Raw genomic sequence first — 21,774 nt, 5'->3', positions numbered from 1 at the left:
GTGTCTCACCTGCTTTGCTCCATCCCATATCACACTGCTGAAGGCCTCTCTCTCTCTCTCTCTCTCTCTCTCTCTCTCTCTCTCTCTCTCTCTCTCTCTCTCTCTCTCTCTCTCTCTCTCTGAGACTGGCAGCAATCTCTCTACCTATCTAGTTCCCAAGGCGGGTTTCCATTCCAGAAACACACATCCCAACTCCCTGGTGGCCCAGACCAGCCGCCCACACTCCATTACACTTAAATCTACACATGAAAGAACACACAGCACAATAACCTTTGGCCCAATTGATAAGATATAATTGCCCACCTAAACATACAAAGCCCAGTACTATCCATCCCTTAAGAACATTAATAACAAACTGTAAATACACAGAGCAGGATCTTAATGTCAGCCTCCATTGTTGTCCCTCGGCTCCTCTCCCAGTCCCTCCTGTCTCTTCCTCCTCCTCTGTTCCAGTCTCCTCCTCTACCTTCAAACTTCTCTCCCACCCATCCTTCCTTCTCCTCCAATGACAGGCCTCCTTCTGTCCTGTTCCTCCCCTCACCTGTATTTTACAAATTCAATGGGGAGAAGGTTCTGGTGAAGTCACCTGAGTCCTGAGTATGTGACTAGGCAGCAGTCGTTGGGGCAGTGGAATTAGCATCAAAATACAGATAACTCCACAACATTTTGAAGTGAAGTTTAAACCAATATATGAAAGAGGAGAAACAGCAATTAATGGGGGAGTTTTCTGCCTTGAGAAAGTATGTGTGAAAAGACAGAACTTGCCAAGGGATTGCTGCATCTTCAAGGATCTTGGGTAAGCCTACAAGGCATGTGCATGTAGGGACGGGGATATGTGAGGTGAGTTGAGGAGACAGGAGACACATCCCAGGATTAGACATGATCGTTGTAAATGCTCCTGTGGGCTTCTAGCAGGGAGCCTAAGTAGACACTGAAAGTCTGAGTCTTGTGCTTTCATGGAGGATGGATTGGATGAAGGCAACTGATTTATTCTTTGATTATCAGCCTTACAGCCTTCCTGATTACATTTGTCAGTTTTTTCAAAATGAGGATAGTGGTAACATTAGCAAATATGATTTGCACGAGGCAGGGGGGCAGCCAGAATGCAGGGTGCTGAGGAGTGGCTCAGAGGTGAGGATGTGAGAACCCTGAGTGCACGCGTACTTCTCCTCAGGCTGAGATGCCACGTTAAGTTTCTTAGCATGGTATTCAGCACGTTGTAAATGTGCTCTGCAGCCAGTGTCCACTTTCCGCCTCCCACAGGTACTCTCCTCCGAAGTCTACTTTCTGCTCTGTTTGTTGATGCCCTTTCCCTTCACCTCCCATGACATCTACGTAACCATGGCACCGGCATTGTTGCTACCCGGCTCTGCCAATAATGAATAGATGGATATGTGACCGAGTGATTAACTTGATGATCGCTGTCCGTGATTTAAACACTACATTTCTGTCGATGACTCCACAATGTGCACCCTACACTTGTCCTTCTAGTTGAGACCAGTCTTGGGTTTCCACTCAGGCAGATGGCTACTGCTGGGTACCGGGAATGCTGTCTGCCTCACTGAACCTGATAAGGCGTTTGGCTACAATGTGGCCTTTGGAAGATCGTTGGCTTTTGCTGATATATTTACTACATCCAGAATACAAGTTAATCTGTATGGAGAGACAGACCACTGCTGAGTGAAAGTCTCCAGCGTCTCCCCTTAGCTCCCCTGCTGCACAAGAAGCTGCACGTTTTCCTGTAACCTTATAAGGCTAACCAGATAAACTTAGGGGGCAAAGCGAAGCAGCACAAGTTCACATCAGGTCCCCCTCATACTTTATTCCAGCTGGTCGCCATGATTTTTTTCTCCCTGAGTCTCACCTTCTAGTGTTGCTTGGCTACCATTGTATGGCAGTGAGACTCGTGTGGTTTGACAGGATTGGCAGCCTCCTCTAATTCTCTTTATTCCTGGGCTCTGCCCTTCCCATCAAAAGATGGTTCATTTTTTTTCCTCAGGAAAATATTCTCACTTCTCTTTTTCCCTTTTTTTTAAAGGAATACAGCTCATTTTCATCTGTCGGGGGTCATTATACACTATTGATATATGTCTTCCTCAATAAGGCCATGCCTGCTGTCTGCTCAGTTTCCTGATGCGCCTTTCCATGTTGGCACTTTTCCCTTCGTCTCTCATGGCTGTATACTTGGTCACATCATAGTACTATTGTTATCGGGCTCTACCTACATCATTACTCTAAGTCAGTGTTGGTTGAATACACTTATGGAGGAAGCAAGAGGAGTCTCAGGGAAGGATATGAGATACAAATGATTAACCCAGCAGCTGAGGTGGCTTTGGTGGGTGGTGTCCCAGAGTTGCCTCATCCGGGATGAACTGACTGGTTCACTGTATCTAGTACCAACAGTTCAGTTTGTTTTCCATGTACTTGGTAATTCTGAGACGCATATGTGCCTTTATTTCTTCAGCATAAGAGAAGGTACTACCAATGTCTAATGTCCAAGGGGCTTGCTACAGAAAGTTAAATATGGGAATGGAAAAGAAAGGGAGGCAGAGAAGAGAGGAAGAGAAAGGAGAAAGGAGAAAGAAAGGAAGGAGAGAAAAAATATATGCAAGGCCCTGGGCTCCTTCCCCACCGTACGTACATATTTATGCACATAAATGTACTTCCCTAGGTCTTATGTTTAAATCCCAGCATGGGTGTTGTGATGGCTATTCCTGCTTGTCAACTTGACTGCATCTGGAATTAACTAGAACTCAAAAATGGCTGGGCACACCTGTGAAGATGTTTTTTGTTGATTTTTGCTGTAGCTGTTTTGCTTCACTGGGCCATTTGAAGTGTGAAGATCCACTTCTAATCTGGATCTTTAGGGTAGGAAGATGCATGTCTAATCTAGGCCACACCTTCCGCTGGAAGCCTATATAAAGGAGGGGGAAGAAGGAAGCTCTCCTTTTTCCTACTTTGTCCTGCCCTTCACTGGCTTAAAATCATCTTTTTGTTTTGTTTTGTTTAGGATTCTGGTATATACTGAAGATTAGCTGAGACTTCCAGCATCATGAACTGAACAATTACTGGATCGTCCATTGCTAGGCAGCCATCTTTGGATTAGCTAGACCGTAGTCTGTAAATCATTCTAATAAATTCCCTGCAGCTAGATGATAGATAGATGATAGACAGATAGATAGTAGGAGAAAGAACGATTGATTGATACATTCTATAAATTTTGTTACTCTAGAGAACCCTGACTAATACAGGCATGGAAGTGGTTAAGATATTAAAATGCTTTTAAGTCATTGACATCTTGAGCTCCCTGAATGACTTCCCTGGTTCTAAGTACTTTGTTCATTTCCCCAGGCCCCTATCCCAAGCAATCGATGGACTAAAGGTGCCTACTATGTCTATACTGCCCAGCTCCTGGTATCTTAGCACCTGCCTTTACCAATGGCTAGACATTTTTTTTAAGTTACAGCTTATGCATGGAATGGAAAAACATCTGAGTAGCCGAGGCCCCGTTACCTTGGATGTGGCAAACTCTTCTGGGATGAGGTGTGTGCCTGACGATAAAGCAGCCTTTGTTTCTCTCCGTCATGTTTCTGGTTTTGGGCTCTGGGTGAAGAGAAGAGGTTGAGGATTTATGGAAACGGTTCATGGCCTCTTGGTTCCCCCTCTCTGCCATTGCCACAAAAGTTCTTGGGATCTAACTTGATCGGCCTCACTCACAGATGGGCTGCAGCCTTGAAGTCACAAAATATGACAGTCATCCCGAGAAAAGATCTTTGACAACCACGTGTCTATCAAATACTTTTCCATCCTTGCATTAAATTATTTTTCACGTCAAAACAATGTGAGGATAACAAAATAAACAAATGAACAAAGAGGTACAGTGAGCGCTTGCTTTGTAGTCAATCTAACTTTTATAAGCATTCTAGGTCTGAACAGAACATACGTTCCCCTGGGTGGAAGGAAGATCGTAGCCCTTATGAACAATGGACCATATTCTATTTTTCATTGTGTCTAAGATCCCTGTTGTCCTATGAGCAAATCATTTACATGATTAGTATTTATCTTAATGAGTAAATTAGGCTTTTAAAACACTATATCTGGGTTGGGGATTTAGTTCAGTGGTAGAGTGCTTGCCTAGCAACCGCAAGGCCATGGGTTCGGTCCCCACCTCCGAAAAAAAGAAAAAAAAAAAACACTATATCTGCAAAAATACTTTAATTGGCTTTATATAAGAAACTTTCATGTTGTATCTATAATAAATATAGGTTTTCTTTTCTTTTTTTAAGATTTATTTATTTTATGTATGTGAGTACACTGTCAGCTGTCTTCAGACACACCAGAAGAGGGCATCAGATCCCATTACAGATGGTTGAGAGCCACCATGTGGTTTCTGGGATTTGAACTCAGGACCTCTAGAAGAGCAGTCAGCGCTCTTAACCACTGAATCTTCTCTCCAGCCCAGAAATATAGGTTTTCAAATTCATATCATCTTCCAAATGAATAATGATACCTAAGACAGTAAATGCTGGGGAAAATGACCCCACGTGCTCAGCTGGTAAGCCGGACAACATTTGCTAAGCCGTTTGCAGCATTCAGGGATTGCAAATGGTCTTCTGTCACTAATTAACATCAGTCATACACCACAGGTCTAAAAATGAATGCTGATTTAAATGACATACTGCTCTTGAAATCTAAGAAAGGCATTTTTGATAGATGTTGTATATTTTCTATATTATAATGGAAACCTTATTCATCATAACAGAACTGGCAAATAGACATTTCTACTGTCATTTATTTTCTCTGGTCAGAAGAATATGTAGTATCAAACACATCCAACTAATGGACCTTGAATGCAGCATGTCATTGAATATGTCTAGTTTATTGACCTCTTTTATTTATTAGTTTATTTCATGGTAGTGGTGTATGTGTGTGTGTATAAGAGTGGGCTCAGCCTTCTGAGTACTGGGATCATAATTGTCTACCACACCAGACCTATAGTCAAACTTCACATTTAGCCTTCCAATGTTGGTCCTTTGGTTCGAACAAGCAAATAAGTTCATTAATTTACAGTGCAGAAGAGGAATTTAAGTGTGTAGAGGCAATAACCAGAAATGAAAATTGGGATCTGTCAGGAGCCATAATGGGACAAGCTAGTAACTAGCAGGTGATCATCCTCAGATGGCCTGCTTCAGATTGTAATATAATCTGCGACAGGTTCGCCCTTATGAGCAAGACCATAAGGGAATTCATTTTAGGAAAGATTCTGCTATTGATATGTTTTTCCTGTTATTATTAAATGTATGTAACAATCACTAGGTATTAGCCCACCCTTTGGAGCAGATCTCTGCAGATCCATGAAGATGTAGTCTCGTAGTGATGCTATATAAGTAAATACATGACTTCTCAAGTCTTAATGATGACCCTATAAGAATTCCTAAAATTATATCAGTGATTATTAAGCTCTTTTATGGTAGGGACTGTTATTAGGTCCTTTTCTGAGAGTCAAAAGTGCAATGAGAACTCTGCCAGTCTCCCAAGTGGCAATTGTTCTCAAGTTAATTGCTCTTAGACTTTCTCCTACTCAGAACACTTTCCAAGAGGCTGTAAAACAATTAACCAAAGGTCATAAAAAGGGAGCTAATGATTTATAATAGGTGCGAGGACAGAGGATAAACTATTGACTGGGTTTATCTATACAAAACTTCACTAATAACTTAGTTATTGTTTTAATCCTTCAGTGAACTTGTGGAGCTGTGACCGGTGATGGATGTTTAGCCGGATAATTACTCCTGATGGTATGCATGTAAACATTCCCTGTTGTAAACGTCTATCTCAATTTATGATTTGACTTTGTGTGTGAACTTGTGATGAACTTTTTAACATGTGATCATGTATTCTGAAAGAGGTATAAGTACTGAGGACAAAGAGATGAGAAGAGGATAGAAAAGAATGTTTTCCCTTAGAAGAATTTTTTTCCCTTTTCCCACTTAGGATCTTTCTGCTTTTTGCCTTAGATAACTTTCATAGGAAACTTTTTACAACTTAGTAATAAACGCTGTGATTGCTTTTCTAAGTGTCCCTTTTCCCTCTGCAACTCCGGACCAGCAAGGCTGAAAGTTAGAGCTGTGCAGTTCCAGCTGAGACAGAACGAAGACATTGACCTCCGCTGTTAGGCTACAGGTGTTGATCCCCTCAGCCAGCAGTCTTTTACCCTCAGAAAGGGCAAGAACGTTTTTAGGACTTTTTAGACGTTATCACCAGCATTTCAGTACAGTTAGAGAGCTAGAAAATCCTGGACCCTCAGACTTTAAAGCGACACCAGAGTCCTACTCTATGCCCCCACCACTACCCTCTCCAGTTCGGGAGGCCCCTTCAGGGATCAACAGACCAGTAAACTGATTTTCTAGGTTAGTTCATCTACAATCTGTCGGAACTGACTTAAATGACAACTGGAATGTCCAATTTCTCTCCTTGATACATCTGCCCCACATGAGTCCATTAGGTCAGTCTGAAGGGATGTTGTCCAGGAATTTGGGCATAACAGATAAACATGAAATCAATATGGTCTCCATTGTCCTCTTCAGAAGAACCACAGAAGAGTCTGGTCTCATCTCACTCTTTCTAAAGAAATGCTGTACGCATGATTTGAGAAGTTCAATCAGATACGTTCTGTGTGGTGAGTGTTTAGCGAGTGAAGACAGCGTGTAAGTATTTTGTTCAGATACATCATTAAAATTTTTGCAGAATCTAAACTATACACGGAATTCTTGTGTCCCACACAATTATTTTGTTGATGTCTAACCACCTACACGATAATATTAGGAGATGGAATCTTCAGAAGGTATTTAGATCATGAAGGTGGAATCTTCAAAGAGTGAGATTAGTGTCCCATAGAAAAGGTCCCAGAGAGCCATCTTACAACACACGTGAGGAGACGACACTGCCCAAAGGTCGGGCAGTTGGCTCTCACTGGCCCGAGAATCAGCTGATGCTTTCATGTTAGACTTCACAGGCCCCAGAAATATAACCCCCGACAAGAAAATAACTTTCTATTGTTTATAACCTTCCTGCTTGTGGTATTTTTATTGTTATCTACTTTAAGTGGACTAGGAATGTGTTCTCTGAAATTCCAAGAGAAATTTATTTTTTGGAAATTCAGTTGACTAATAAACTAATGTTGTACTTTAAATTATTTTAACAAGTGAACTAATGAAAAAATAAAAATAACAAGCCAGAAGAGAAGCAAACTCACGCTCCTTTTCCCTAATAATGGAGGCACACACTTTTCTCTTCCACCTCATGCTGATTTCACTGTGTCCTGTGTTTATTAAACCTCTTTCTGGAGCCTGCGGATTGGTTCAGAACCACATTTCCCTTTCAAAGTTGTACTTTATAGCAGATAACAAGTCTGAGTGATGACTTCCTAAAAATTATAAACTCCTAAGAAACGTCCTAGGAGTATGACGATCCTCACATCTACAGGCATTTATGAAAATTCAACATAAAAAGAACACCCTTGATTTTTATTGATTATTTTCTGTGTATAGAGGTTTGTTTTCCTTGCATGTATGTGTGCCCCATGTATCTGCAGTGCCTTGGAGGCCAGAAGAGGGGATCAGATTCCCTGGGACTGAAATTACAGACAGCTGTGAGCCACCATGTGCTTGTTGGGAGCGGAAGCTGGGTCCTCTGGAAGAGCAGCCACTGTGCTCAGCTGCTGAGCCATTGCTCCAGCCCCGAGCAAACATTCTAAAATAAGAGATTAAAGGTAGTAAAGACCAAGAAATAAGTTACTTAATTATTGGATAAATATCCGTACTGGAAAATCAAAAGTGAAGTTAATTTCCAATAAGGAGACTGAATCTTTTCGCTGAACTCAGTATCAGATATGTTAGTGCTAAACTGACTGACATGCACCATAGATGAATTCCATAAGCAAAGTCATGATCACTTTTACATGTAAGCCATGAATTAATTAGTTAGCAAGTAACCTAGAATCAAGAGATGCATAATGACGGGGAGCAGGAGGGAGGGAGGAGAGGGGAGGGAGACAGATAGGGAGACAGGTTCTCGCTGCATGCTATAGGAAACAATCCCCAGGCTATTTTCCCTGTGTCATGCAGAAGACACAGTCTGCACTGCAGAAGACCTATCTCAAATCACGGGGAAGCAAATGCTAACAACTACCAGCTCAACTGCGGCATCCGTGACTGTGGCTTGCAAAAGTGGCATCCAGGGGCTGTAGTTCCAGCCAGCCCAATCAAGTGAGCACACGCAATGGAGAGTGGTCTAGAACTTAACCTTGTTTTGTACTCACATTCTAGTAAGAATAAGATCATTTGTAGACACACAAGAGCTTTAGCTATTTTTAGTAAGCATGCCGGCCCTTACTATTTATATGCTGTAAAACCCGCCTAAGACTTCTTCCCTAGGCAAGCATACCTCGGGAATTTCCCCAGAGAAGATCGATGAGTTCTGTTCGTACTCTACATTGTGATGCTCTCACCGCTGTCACATGGAGAGGGAAATGTGAAGACCGTGTGTGGAATTTAATTGCACATCACATCCATCGTTCCAAAACCTACAGCTGGGGAGATGACTAAGCCCTTAGGAGCGCTTGCTGCTCTTACAGAGGACCCAGACTCATTTCCCAGGACCTACCCTAGGCAGCTCAAAACTGCCCATAATTCCAATTTCAGGTTATCAAAAGCCTTCTGGCTTCCACAGTACTTCATGCACGTGATCCACACCTGTACATTCAGGCAAAATAAATATATTAGATAAATAAATTAATTAACTAACAGAAGTTTCAAAGACACTTTTGAAAGCAAACTTTCCTTTCTCGTGGTCTCTCAAATCTACCCATGTACCAGTAAATTATCAAATTTTATTTAAAACAAGGAAAATACAATTCTTCAAAGAGAAGGGTTGAAAAAAAAACAGTTAATGTTATTCAGAAAAATACCCTGCCCATTTGCATAACATATTAATACCGATACGTTCAAAATAGAACAGGGGCTTACAAAGGAACGCACCAAGAAAGGAGCAGCTGAAAGCCATCTTGTACAGCAGTTGCTGGAAACGTGAACACTGCTCTCCCACTCTTCCAGCCCAGGCCACACCCCACAGCTGTCCCTGAGGTTTCTTCTCATACAGGGTTCATTGCTCTGGGCACACTCTTTCTCCAAATGGAGTCCTAACACCTCCTTGTAGTCATCCCCATTGTTACCCCAGCCTCGACCACCTTCTAACCCTTTTCTTCTTTTAAAGCACTCTTCATAGCGCCTGCTCTGCCCTGCTTTTTGTTTTAAAATATGTCACTTCTCCCTGGCTCCTTCCACTAGGATGTCATCGTCAGGTATGCCTTGGTTTACCCTGCTGGTTCGTCTCTCCTGCTGTTAAACTCAGTAATTGCCGTTAAATGAGCTAGTATTTCCCCCCACAGAACAAATGTTTCTGTGACTAGCACAGTGCTGTTAGTACGATCCCCTCGGAGTAAGTGACTAACTTTAAAATACAGCGTCCTTTGTCCTCAAAATGACTTACTTGGTTTCTGTATGCCTTAAGAGGCATATTTGAGACTCATAGGTAAGCGTACCTAAAATGTTAGCAAATGTTTCTAATGATGAATAGAAAATTATACCTGAGAACAGTTTTTAAAGCAGGTAAATCAACCGATAGGAACTCGGGTCTGCTGATGTCCTTCCAGCCTCATACTGGGTCTCGGCTGAGTTTTTGTTACTTCCTTAAATCTCAGGACTTAAGGAGATTTTACCGGTGAAACAGCCGACTGTCCGACGCCTCCAAAAGAGCAAAGTGGTGTCCCTCTAGTTCTTCCCACTCTCAGTCCAAAGAGCCCAGGCGCCTGCCTCCCTGGTTGTGAGGAGATACTCATAGCTTAGCAACGGAATAGCATTCTGGGAAATCTCAAGTTCCAGAACGCCGTAGCAGCCATTGCTCACAGGCCTCTATAACACAGCGTCACTATCATAGCGCGGAGCATCTCTTCCCGATTTCAGATGTAGGGTGGACGGGCCGTGGATCTCAGGAAAGGAGAAAAAGAAAAGGGAGAAAGAGGCACCGTGTGTGTGCTATGAGACATAAACAGCTCACTGAGCAGCGATGGTGCGGGTGGGGATTGTGGGAAGGTCTCCCGGTCACTGGGAAGGGCTACCATTTGATTTTCAGAGGTGGGAAGGGGAGATCTGAAGGGGGCATTGAGGAAAAGAGGGTAAGAGTACCTATAACAGCAAAGAGAAGGGCTAGTAAGCAAGGAAGGGGCGGGGCAGAAGGAGAGGAGAGGGGCCCGAGGATGGGGAAGGGATGGTGGTTGGCGGGGGTGGGGGTAGGGGTGGAGGTGGGCTGGAGAGATGGCTTAGCGGTTAAAAGTACTGACTGTTCTTTCAGAGGTCCTGAGTTCAATTCCCAGCAGCCACATGGTGACTGTAATGGAATCTGATGCCCTCTGCTGGTGTCTCTGAAGGGAACCACGGTGTATTCATATGCATAAAGTGAAAAAAATAAATATTTTTAAAAAAACACTACCTGGGAGCATTAACAGTGAGAAATGTAGTTCTTGTTTTCCCGAGCTCCTCAGAAACTGCATTTTAACTCCCTACCGTTTGCTATCTTGTCATGTGCACACTCCCCCTCATCCCTCTCGCCCCTCTCACCTGCTCCACAATCCTTGCCGTGAAGTCTCACAGAATTAGCAGCATACCGTTCATCAGTCCACCTCCCAACCCGTGAGCTGAACATACCTTTTTTCTTTGTAAGTTAGCTGGTCTCTTACATTTTATTAGAGCAACGTGAAACTGACCGGGGACATAAATACATTAAGAATGTTTATATGTGTAGCACAAACAATTTAATAGTGTTGTGGGGTATCCACAGGAGAAGACTGCTCGGACATGGGTTTAAATCCATAGAAAGTTCTTTATTAGTCAGCCTATAACCTATACCGAGTGTTGGGGATCCCAGTGTAGCACCAAGCCCTTCTTAGGGTGAGCTTCTAAGCACAAAACCATGTCCTGGGCTGACGCTCTTCAGTTAACAAAGACAGTTAGCCAGAAGCAGAACCAGAGACTCCCAAAAGCAAGGTCAGTGCACTTATTCCCAGAATTATGGCCTTTGATGGATTAGGTCTTTGTTTCAGTTTTGGCAGGCGGTGCTGTCTCTATGCTGAGTTTTACGGCCTGAATAGCACTTCTATCATGGAGTCAGTTGTGCTAAGGTCTATGGACCCACTAAGGGCTAGTGCCCTGCTACAACTGGAAAAGGAATGGGCATTATGCATGGGAATTTTACAAGAGCGAAGCTGTGGACTTGCATAACAAATAGGTCTTCGTGGGTGACTGGAAATAAGCAAACTGAAACTACCTTATAACACCAAGCGTCCTGGAGTGTGTGTCCACCACGATAACTCACATCCAATGTCGCTAGCACTGAAACTAGGTACAATCACTGCTATATCCAACTCCACATTCGCACAGAGTGGAAAGCTCAGAAACTCCACCTTAGCGCCAACATTTATACTCGAGCACAAGGCCGTCTGCCGAAGACCACCCAGGGGAGTGTGTCCGCAGAGGGACCAAGGCTTGGATTTCAGGTAGAGAACGGATTCGGCGCGACAGACAGACACAAACTTGAGGTGTGTGCTGCAAAAAGCTTTACTTCTTGGCATAGATTTAAGCAGTTAGAACAGGTACATCACAATTGGCAGTCATCCAGCTCTTACTCATCACCCCACCAATGTCCCTTGCAAGGAGGAAAGCAGAACGTACCGTCTAGGAAACAATTCTCAGCTGCAGACAATAGTTTAGAAAACTGCAGTTACACTGCCAGACTTGTGGGCACCAGATATGCATTCAACATTTACCTTTGTTTTAATAAAGTTTAAAATCTGTGTTTATGGCCCCTCAGAATAATATGGAAACTTTGGTAACCATTCTATATTTCTTTCACTTCTTGCTCAATGTTAATTTCTCTTTTCCTTCTAGCTAACTCTTGATAAGTTTGTTCAACTAGTTGGACTAGTTGGTCTTTCTAAAAGAGTCACTATTACTCTGAATCATGCTACACAAAACTTTTCCAAAAGGGGGGAAAGGCTTTTCTGGAACAGTCATGTTGTTAGTAGCTGCAATTAGTTTCTCTCCTATTTGCTGGGAACTAATGGCTGCAGCAGTTGAATTCATCGCAGCCGTTGAGTTCATCAGGATCATGGTGGTGTGAGACGTTTCCGTCTCTGAACTTTCAGTTCCTGAGACATCTAAAGGTACATGACCATCTTCCCACACTGCTATGTTCTTAAAATCAGATATTGTTGACAGCTTAAAGCTGCTAAGATCACCAAGGCTAGAACACAGAAGGCACTTCCACTGCAAGCATAGATCCTAGTCACCATCTTTCTGTAGGGAGACTGCCAGGGACCTCCAGGAGGCCAAGCCATTCCAGGCACAGGCCTCTGTTCTGGATAGAAATGAAGCACAAGAGCTTCAGGTCACACAGACTCCACTGGAGTGGGTGTGGCAGCCGTCCATGTAAGACACGTCGCAGATGCAATCTCTTCCTAGCAGGCGAGTCTAGCATGGGATACGCGGCTGCAAGGTTCAGTAAAATTCCATCAATTACATGTCTGACGTGAATGCATTTGGAAAAGTTAGGTGGAAAATAAGTTGGAGAGTTTAAATGGAAATATAGTAAGACTATTGGTAAAGCGATTTGCAAGCACATAATGTCTACTGAATCTGCTGGAAAAAGAAACAAACCTTGAAATTCAAGAAAATGGTCCCCTGGGAAGGGAAAGAGAAGCAGTAAGGGTGGAACGCAGAGGGCAGAGCGGAGGCATTGAGAGTAAGCCCTCAAAACACACAGTCTGTATGCAGACATAGTTTCCTCAAAGATTTTGCCACAAAACTACTTTTGTGGAAGATCTTGTACTATTAAAAACTGTACTGCCCCGTTTTAATTAAAATTTTGGTTGACAGAATTTGATGTTTTTATAGTACACACAGGGCTGCCTTGTTACACTGTCTGGAACGATCAACGGTCCCAGGACAATTAACATACCCACCAACTTAATTCTTTTTATTACATTTATTTGACCATTTAATGTGTGGAAGTGTGTGTGTGTGTGTGTGTGTGTTGTGTGTGTGTGTGTGTGTTCGGTCATCTGATTTTTTTCTCTTTGAGACAAGATCTCATTATATAGCCTTGGCTGGCATGAAATTTGCTTTATTGGTCAAACTGGCCTCAAACTTTTGAGGAACCTCCTGCATGCTGTGATTACAGGTATGTGTCATAACACTTGGCTAAAAGTACAGGTACATTATTTTAAGCACTTAGAAACTAAAGTGCTCTCTCTCTCTCTCTCTCTCTCTCTCTCTCTCTCTCCTCCCTCCCTCCCCTCCCCTTCCCCCCCCCTCCTGCTAGGTTTAGGTCCTTTTCTAATAATTTGCTATAAGCACTGTCTTTCTTGTTGTGTCCTGTTTTGTTTTGTTGTGTCTTGTTTTGTTTTGTTTTGTTTGTGGTCCTGGGATCAAACACAGCAAACACAGCATCTTTGAAGTTCGGGGGCTTGCAGGCAGAATCTTGCACATGCTAGGCAAGTACTCGATCATAACTATATTCCTTGAAATTTTAAACCAGACACATCAATAATGCAGAAATACCTATGGAAAAGAAAAATTATTCATGTGTTTGTTTCCTGTGTCTCCTTAACAAATCTTTTTGGAGTTAGTAGTAACTTAAACCTACAGAAAGGTATTGTCTGAGAGTTCTGCAGGCTACGTGTGTGCATGTGTGTATATGTACATAGCATAGTTAATCCCTTTCTAGTGCTCCCAATTGAAACTCAGAAAACGTGAACAGGTCCTCCAGGGTCACACAGTGAGGACCTGGTCTGTGCCCAGACTGGCTGAGTGATCGAGTTTCTTATCTGAGCGAAAGGCGTCCTCAGGGATGACGTCTGTGGAGCTCCGATGTGGAAAGGTGGAGTGAGCAGCCTTACACTGGGGTGAGCTTTCAGTTTGCTTCTTAGCACTCAACACCGAACGGTTTTGATTTTGTTTTTGTTTTGCACACCTCTTCTCTTGCAAAGGAGGGGTTTTCTTCACTGGGAGAAGAGCTGCTATTCAAGTGTCGGTTTAATCGCCATTCTCTTCCGTTTCTACATCCATACAGAACCTTTCAAAGATCCTGAGGAGGGTTTTTTTTGTTGTTGTTGCTGTTGTTGTTGTTGTTGTTTACTTTCGTAAGATGTGCCTAGAGAGAGTTGGGGAGGTGGCTCTATTGGTTCAGTGCTTGCCACACCATCATGAGGACATGAGTCCAGGTCCCCAGCACCCACATAAAAAGCCACATGCTGACTAGCCTGCCTGTGATCCCAGTGCTGTGATTCCAGTAGAAGGGCGAATCCAGGGACTTTCTGGTCTGCGGCCAGTCTAGAAATCTGTGAGTTCTCTGAGAGGACTCTGTGAGACTTTGTGTCAGAAAATAGTATCGAATTTTCAGACTGTGTCTTTCCATGCCTGCCGCAGCCTGCCTTCCAGCATAGCAGGTCCACCCACCCCTCAGGGATGTGGGAATGGCGGGGGATGGTAGGCTACACAACCTGGACAAGGACCAGGGTATGATGATTGTGCACGGGTTCCTCGGGGCTCAAAGCTGGAGCTATTTCAGTATTGGCCATGAGCCTTCAGATCGACGCCTCTGCCTTTAAGCTGCATGGTGAGAGCAAGAAGACCACTCATTCGTACGTAGGTTGACTGTGGAGTTTGGCTTCGTGAATCTGCCATCTGAAGTCAGGAAAAAGCAGAGCTTGGATCAAAAGTGTAGTGACTTTCTGTCCCCGACTTTGCAGGGAACTTAGTAAGAATGGACTTTGATCAATAGTTTCTTTTCTGTCCTATGTTTAATAGGTTTTGTAGTTGATTACAACACAAAAGTAAAGTGGGGAGTGATTGAGGAAGATAACCAACATCGACCTCTGACCTCAATACATATGCGTACTCCTCCTTGTGCGCATGTGCACGGCCACCCGTGCGCACACAGAAATGCGCATGAGGGGAAGAAATGTGTGATTAGAGGAAAGTCAGGAAAGGGGCCCCTGCCGTTCATGCTCATTTAAAACAATAGCGGCTTTCTGAGGTGTTGGTCATCTTCGCTTCAAGTCTGTAAATGTTACATGGACCACTAGGTGGCAGCAACGGGCTGTAGTATGACAGACAACACGGTCCAAGACTAGGATAGAGAGGAAGCTGGGAAGCAGATCCTGCTCTGGTTATTCAGTTCCGTGAATATTAAACCTTCATCTCAGAGACTTAGGTGTCATTGGGAGCTTATGTACAGGCCTCGCAGTAAGCTACTGGGCCACCATAGTTGAAGGCCTCCACTAGTGGACAGACGCTTGAAACACGGATGGCTTTTTCTTTGAACTTCCCTCCGGGCTGTTCTGTTTCCTGTTGGTTGAGGTTGAGCTGTGAATGCTCACGGTTGAGACTCAGGACGAGCAGAGTGAACTACCTAACAGGAGAAGCCTAACAGGCTCAGAAGTGCTCGAGCAAAACTGAGAACCCTGGGAAGAGGCGTTCTTAGTCCTGGGGATAACAAAAGGGTCTCTTCGGGATGCTTCATAGGAGAGTCTCCAGATTAGGATCTAGAACCCATACTCATTTTGGCTCTGGTGGAAAGCCCGTGGGGGAATTTGATGAATAATAAGATCCTCAGTCTTAGGATGATCCATCAAGACAAAGGGAACCAAGTTCAGTACCTCTGTAGAAATTTAGCGATTTTTGTCATGTTTAGTTTTAGCTGAAAATAAGTGGTATGTTTAAATTGAGTAACTGAGAAGTTGATAGGTTATCAATAAATCTCTGGAAAAGATTTTCAAGGGTCAGAGCAATTGGGGAGCTGACGAAAAGTATTATTCCATATTTTTTCAGAAAATCATTTTTTATAACATGATAGTTCAAATATTAAAATGTTTACACTATTCAGTGACCTCTTGGTTTCTCCTCTTAAAGAACTAAGTGTGGAACGTGGTCCAGGACACAGTAAGATTGCCCACCAGCAGGCGCTTTCTGCCCATCCTCTCCGGTTTCTGTGACTGCACTCGGATGTTGGCTTCTGAGCAGGAAGCAGATGTCTCACAGCGAGTGCAAGCCTAGAGCTGCACGGGCAGCCCCGTTCTCGTAGAAAGTCATAAAGGGGCTCCCCTGGGATGCTGTCTGGGAGACCATTTCCCCTAAAAAGAAAGTGGGGTGAGCTACTGTCCCTGAAAGGGAAGGAGGAAGACGAGGTGGCTTCAGGTTGGCGGCCATCTTGCTAGCTGAAAGCAGGACAACAGGTAACCCCCAACTCTGGCCGTGCTGGGGTTTCTGCAAGCCTTGCTTCGTGGGATTAAACTACATAAACACTCTTAGTTTAAGACATGGTGTTACTGGTGGGAAAACAGTAAAGGACTTACTGCAGTTAAGTCTGAACTGTGACTTATAGGGATTATATAGGATAATATACACATCTGTCACTGGGCCAGCACAGTGTCTCCCTCTGCACCTTTCACACCCTCGTCTTATTCCTACTGTCTTATTGTAACTGTGCCTGAAACTTACCAGGGCTTACCTGACTGAAGGCATGGCACAATTCAAATCATAGTGTAGCATGTAGTAGCCCCTCCAACCCCCTGCCTTTACCTCTGTGAGTCCACTTCCCTATGACTAAGCGTGGTCCAAAATTAATGGGATAATTCCTAAAGTGAGCCCGCCAAGCACCGTCTTAGCCCTGTGCCTCCCGCTACTGAGAGAGATAAACCCACGCCAGAATGGCTTCCCTCTTTCCACTGCTTGCTTGATGTCCTATCTGTTGAGTACATCTCCTTGAATTTGGCAAGAAAAAAATTCCCAAGAAATGCCAAAATGAGTCTTAGTGGAGCATCTTAAGCTCGTGTAAACAAACTAACAAAATAACACGTCATAAAAACAAAAACAAAAGAATAGTTTGCATGGTAGGCTATCCCTTAATTAAAACTCTTAAGTATTCAAGGTCAGTGCTGCAGCCGTGAACACTTTTAATCCCGGCACCTGGGAGGCTGAGGCAGGAATATTTAATGTTCAAGATTAGAGATCCTATCACAAACAAACAAAGGGCGTTAGACTGTTAGGGTTTTAAATCTCAGCCTGTGCCTGGACAGAACACACCCAGACAACATGGTTCCACGTGGAGAGGTTTAATGAGAGAAGAGGAGAGGGGAGGAAAGGCTGCTGGCCATGGGCACGTGGGAAAGAGAAAGGGGGCAAGAACAGGAGAACAAAGAGTAAGAGAGGGTAAGGGGGAGTAAGAGAGGAGGAAGAGGAAAAGGAGGGGGCAAGCAGCCCCTTTTATTTATTTATTTATTTTTTAGGAATTTTAGCCTGTGTGATTTTATTTCACATTTTTAGTTACAGAAATACAGTATCAATTGACTTTTCTTTTCTTTTTTTTTTTAATCTTTATTAACTTGAGTATTTATTTACATTTCGATTGTTATTCCCCTTCCACTGGTGCTCTTACTAGGCTATTCATTGCTATCTATGAGGTCGGAGCCCAGGGTCAGTCCATGTATAGTCTTTAGGTAGTGGCTTAGTCCCTGGAAGCTCTGGTTGCTTGGCATTGTTGTTCATATGGGGTCTGGAGCCCCTTCAAGCTCTTCCAGACCTTTCTCTGATTCCTTCAACGGGGGTCCTGTTCTTAGTTCAGTGGTTTGCTGCTGGCATTTGCCTATGTATTTGCTGTATTCTGGCTGTGTGTCTCAGGAGAGATCTACATCCGGTTCCTGTCAGCCTGCACTTCTTTGCTTCATCCATCTTATCTAGTTTGGTGGCTGTATATGTATGGGCCACTTGTGGGGCAGACTCTGAATGGGTGTTCCTTCAGCCTCAGTTCTAAACTTTGCCTCCCTATTCCCTGCCAAGGGTTTTCTTTTTCCCCTTTTAAAGAAGGAGTGAAGCATTCGCATTTTAGTCATCCTTCTTGAGTTTCATGTGTCCTGTGCATCTAGGATAATTCAAGCATTTGGGCTAATAGCCACTAATCAATGAGTGCATACTATGTGTGTTTTTCTGTGATTGGGTTACCTCACTCAGGATGATATTTTCCAGTTCCATCCATTTGCCTATGAATTTCATAAAGTCATTGTTTTTGACAGCGGAGTAGTATTCCATTATGTAGATGTACCACATTTTCTGTATCCATTCCTCTGTTGAAGGACATCTGGGTTCTTTCCAGCTTCTGGCTATCATAAATAAGGCTGCTATGAACATAGTGGAGTATGTGTCTTTGTTATATGTTGGAGCATCTTTTGGGTATATGCCCAAGAGAGGTATAGCTGGGTCCTCAGGTAGTTCAATGTCCGATTTTCTGAGGAACCTCCAGACTGATTTCCAGAATGGTTGTACCAGTTTGCAGTCCCACCAGCAATGGAGGAGTGTTCCTCTTTCTCCACATCCTCACCAGCATTTGCTGTCACCTGAGTTTTTGATCTTAGCCATTCTCACTGGTGTAGGTGAAATCTCAGGGTTGTTTTGATTTGCATTTCCCTTATGACTAAAGATGTTGAACATTTCTTTAGGTGTTTCTCAGCCATACGGCATTCCTCAGCTGTGAATTCTTTGTTTAGCTCTGAACCCCATTTTTTAATAGGGTTATTTGTCTCCCCTGGTCTAACTTTTTTGAGTTCTTTGTATATTTTGGATATAAGCCCTCTATCTGTTGTAGGATTGGTAAAGATCTTTTCCCAATCTGTTGGTTGCCGTTTTGTCCTAACCACAGTGTCCTTTGCCTTACAGAAGCTTTGCAGTTTTATGAGATCTCATTTGTCGATTCTTGATCTTAGAGCACAGGCCATTGGTGTTTTGTTCAGGAAATTTTCTCTAGTGCCTATGTGTTCGAGATGCTTCCCAACCTTTTCTTCCATTAGTTTGAGTGTGTCTGGTTTGATATGGAGGTCCTTGATCCACTTGGACTTAAGCTTTGTACAGGGTGATAAGCATGGATCCATCAAGCAGCTCCTTTTATAGTCAGGCACAGCTGGCTGTTGCCAGACAACTGTGGGGCGGAGCATACCTGGCTGTTCCCAGGTAGCAGTGGGGGTGGGGCTTAGACAGAATACCAAGGAACACTGGCTGATAGACATTCATTTAATACTGTCGTTTAAACCCCTCATTATCTTTGAATTATACAGTAATAAACAGCTTTTACTAAATGCTTTAAAGAGTTCGTGAGTGTTGTCTTGGAGAGTACTGTCCCTAACATAACTGTCCCATCACGGCGACATGAATCTGTCACCGGGATCTCTTGAATGTGAACAGCCAAGTCTCTAATAACTCAGTAGACTACACCTCAGCACCTATGTCTCTGGCCACCGTGTCCCGACATTACAGGACGACAGCCACTTGCTCTCATGGCATCCCCTAGAAAAGTACATGCCGAGTCTTTTCTCTGGACACCTTGGGTTCGCAGAGGAGAACGCATTAGCACGGCTCCTGCAGGGCTAAGCTTTCAGGATGCTTGGCTTTCTTCTTGTTCAGGCACTGCCCTCTCTCCTCTGTGTTGCGGATTGGTTCTAATGCTTTGTCTAAATCCCCCCCCCGCCCCCGCCAAATCGGGAAACTGCATGTCCAAGTGTCCCCAATTGGTTTTTGATTGATCAATAAAGAGCTAATGGCCAATGGCTGGGCAGGATGAAAGAAGCGGGACTTCTAGGTTCCGGGAAAGTGGGTGGTGGGGGGTCGGGAAGGAAGGAAGTAGAAAAGGCATGCAGGAGAAGCGGTGGGACGGACCACCCACGCTGGAAAGAATGGGAGGGAGTAACCGCAGAAATGCCGGTCCAAGGAGGAAAGCGCCCAGAAGTGTCTGGGGCTGCAAAGATAGGGGGCGGCCCAGAAGGAGCCAGAGAAGCAAAGATAAAATACGGATTTAGGAGGTGTTAAGCCAGGAATACTGGAGGGGAGTGTTTGCTGGCTGCGGGGAGTTTTAGAAGTGCCCAGATAGTGAGCTAGTCAAGGCATCTCAAAATTAAACTGGTGTGTGTGTGTGTGTGTGTGTGTGTGTGTGTGTGTGTGTGTGTGTGTGTGTGTGTGTTCCTTAAAGTCACCGCTACGCCCGTGCATCCGTGAAATATCCCAGCATCGCCCTTGTAAAGCTATTTTTTTTCCTTTTATTGGATATTTTAAATTTACATTTCTAATGTTAACCCCTTTCCCGGTGGTCCTCCTTTCCCGGTTTCCCCTCCAGAAAAGCCCTATCCCATCCCCATCCCCCTGCTTCTATGAGAGTGCTCCCCCTCCCAACCACCCACTCCCTCCCATCCACCCACTCCCTCCCACCTCCCCACCCTGGCATTCCTCTACACTGGGGCATCAAACCTTGACTGGACCAAGGGCCTTTCCTCCCATTGATGCCATATAATGCCATCCTCTGCAACAAGTATGACTGGAGCCATGGGTCCAGCCCTGTGTACTCTTAGGATGGTGGTTTAATCCCTGGGAGCTTTAGTGGGGGCAGAGAGGTCTAGTTAATATTGTTAATATTGGTTAATATTGTTGTTCTTCCTATGGGACTGCAAACACCTTCACCTCCTTCAGTCCTTTCTCTAACTTCTACATTGTGGTCCCTGTGCTCAGTACAATGGTTGGCTGTGAGCATCCACTTCTGTATTTGTCAGGCTCTGGCAGAGTCTCTCAGGAGACAGCTATATCAGGCTCCTGTCAGCAAGCACTTCTCGGCATCCACAATAGTGTCTGGGTTTGTTCTCTGTATATGGGCTGGATCCTCAGGTGGGGCAGTCTCTGGATGGCCTTTCCTTCAGTCTCTGCTCCACTTTTTGTTTCTATATTTTCTCTCATGAATATTTTGTTCCCTCTTCTAAGAAGGACTGAACCATCCACACTTTGGTCTTCCTTCTTCTTGAGTTTCATGTGATCTGTGAATTGTATCCTGAGTATTCTGAACTTTTGGGCTATATCCACTTATCAGTGAATGTATACCATGTGTTTTTGTGTTTGGGTTACCTCACTCAGGATGATATTTTCTAGATCAATCCATTTGCATAAGAATTTCATGAAGTTGTTTTTAATAGCTGAGTAGTATTCCATTGTGTAGATGTACCACATTTTCTGTATCCATTCCCCTGTTGAAGGGCATCTGGGTTTTTTCCAGCTTCTGGCTATTATAAACAAGACTGCTATGAACATAGTGGAGCATGGTCCTTGTTATATGTTGGAGCATCATTTGAGTATATGCCCAGGAGCAGTATAGCTGGGCCCTCAGGTAGTATTACGTCCAATTTTCTTAGGAACCTCCAGACTGATTTCCAGAATGGTTGTACCAGTTTGCAATCCCATCAGCAATGGAGGAGTGTTCCTCTTTCTTCACATCCTCACCAGCATCTGTCATCGCCTGAGTTTTTGATCTTAGCCATTCTTACTGGTGTGAGGTGGGATCTCAGGGTTGTTTTGATTTGCATTTCCCTGATGACTAAGGATGTTGAGCATTTCTTTAGGTACTTCTCAGTATTACTCAGTTGAGAATTCTTTGTTTAGTCCTGTAGCTCATTTTTTTAATAGGGTTATTTGGCTCTCTGGAGTCTAACATCTTGAGTACTTCGTATATTTTGGATATTAGCCCTCTATCAGATGTAGGATTAGTAAAGAGCTTTTCCCAATCTGTTGGTTGCTGTTTTGTCCTATTGACAGTGTCCTTTGCCTTACAGAAGCTTTGCAATTTTATGAGGTCCTATTT

Source organism: Rattus rattus, chromosome 3, assembly GCF_011064425.1.
Source record: "Rattus rattus isolate New Zealand chromosome 3, Rrattus_CSIRO_v1, whole genome shotgun sequence".
Classification (NCBI taxonomy): Eukaryota; Metazoa; Chordata; class Mammalia; order Rodentia; family Muridae; genus Rattus; species Rattus rattus.
This window is presented reverse-complemented; position numbering follows the sequence as displayed.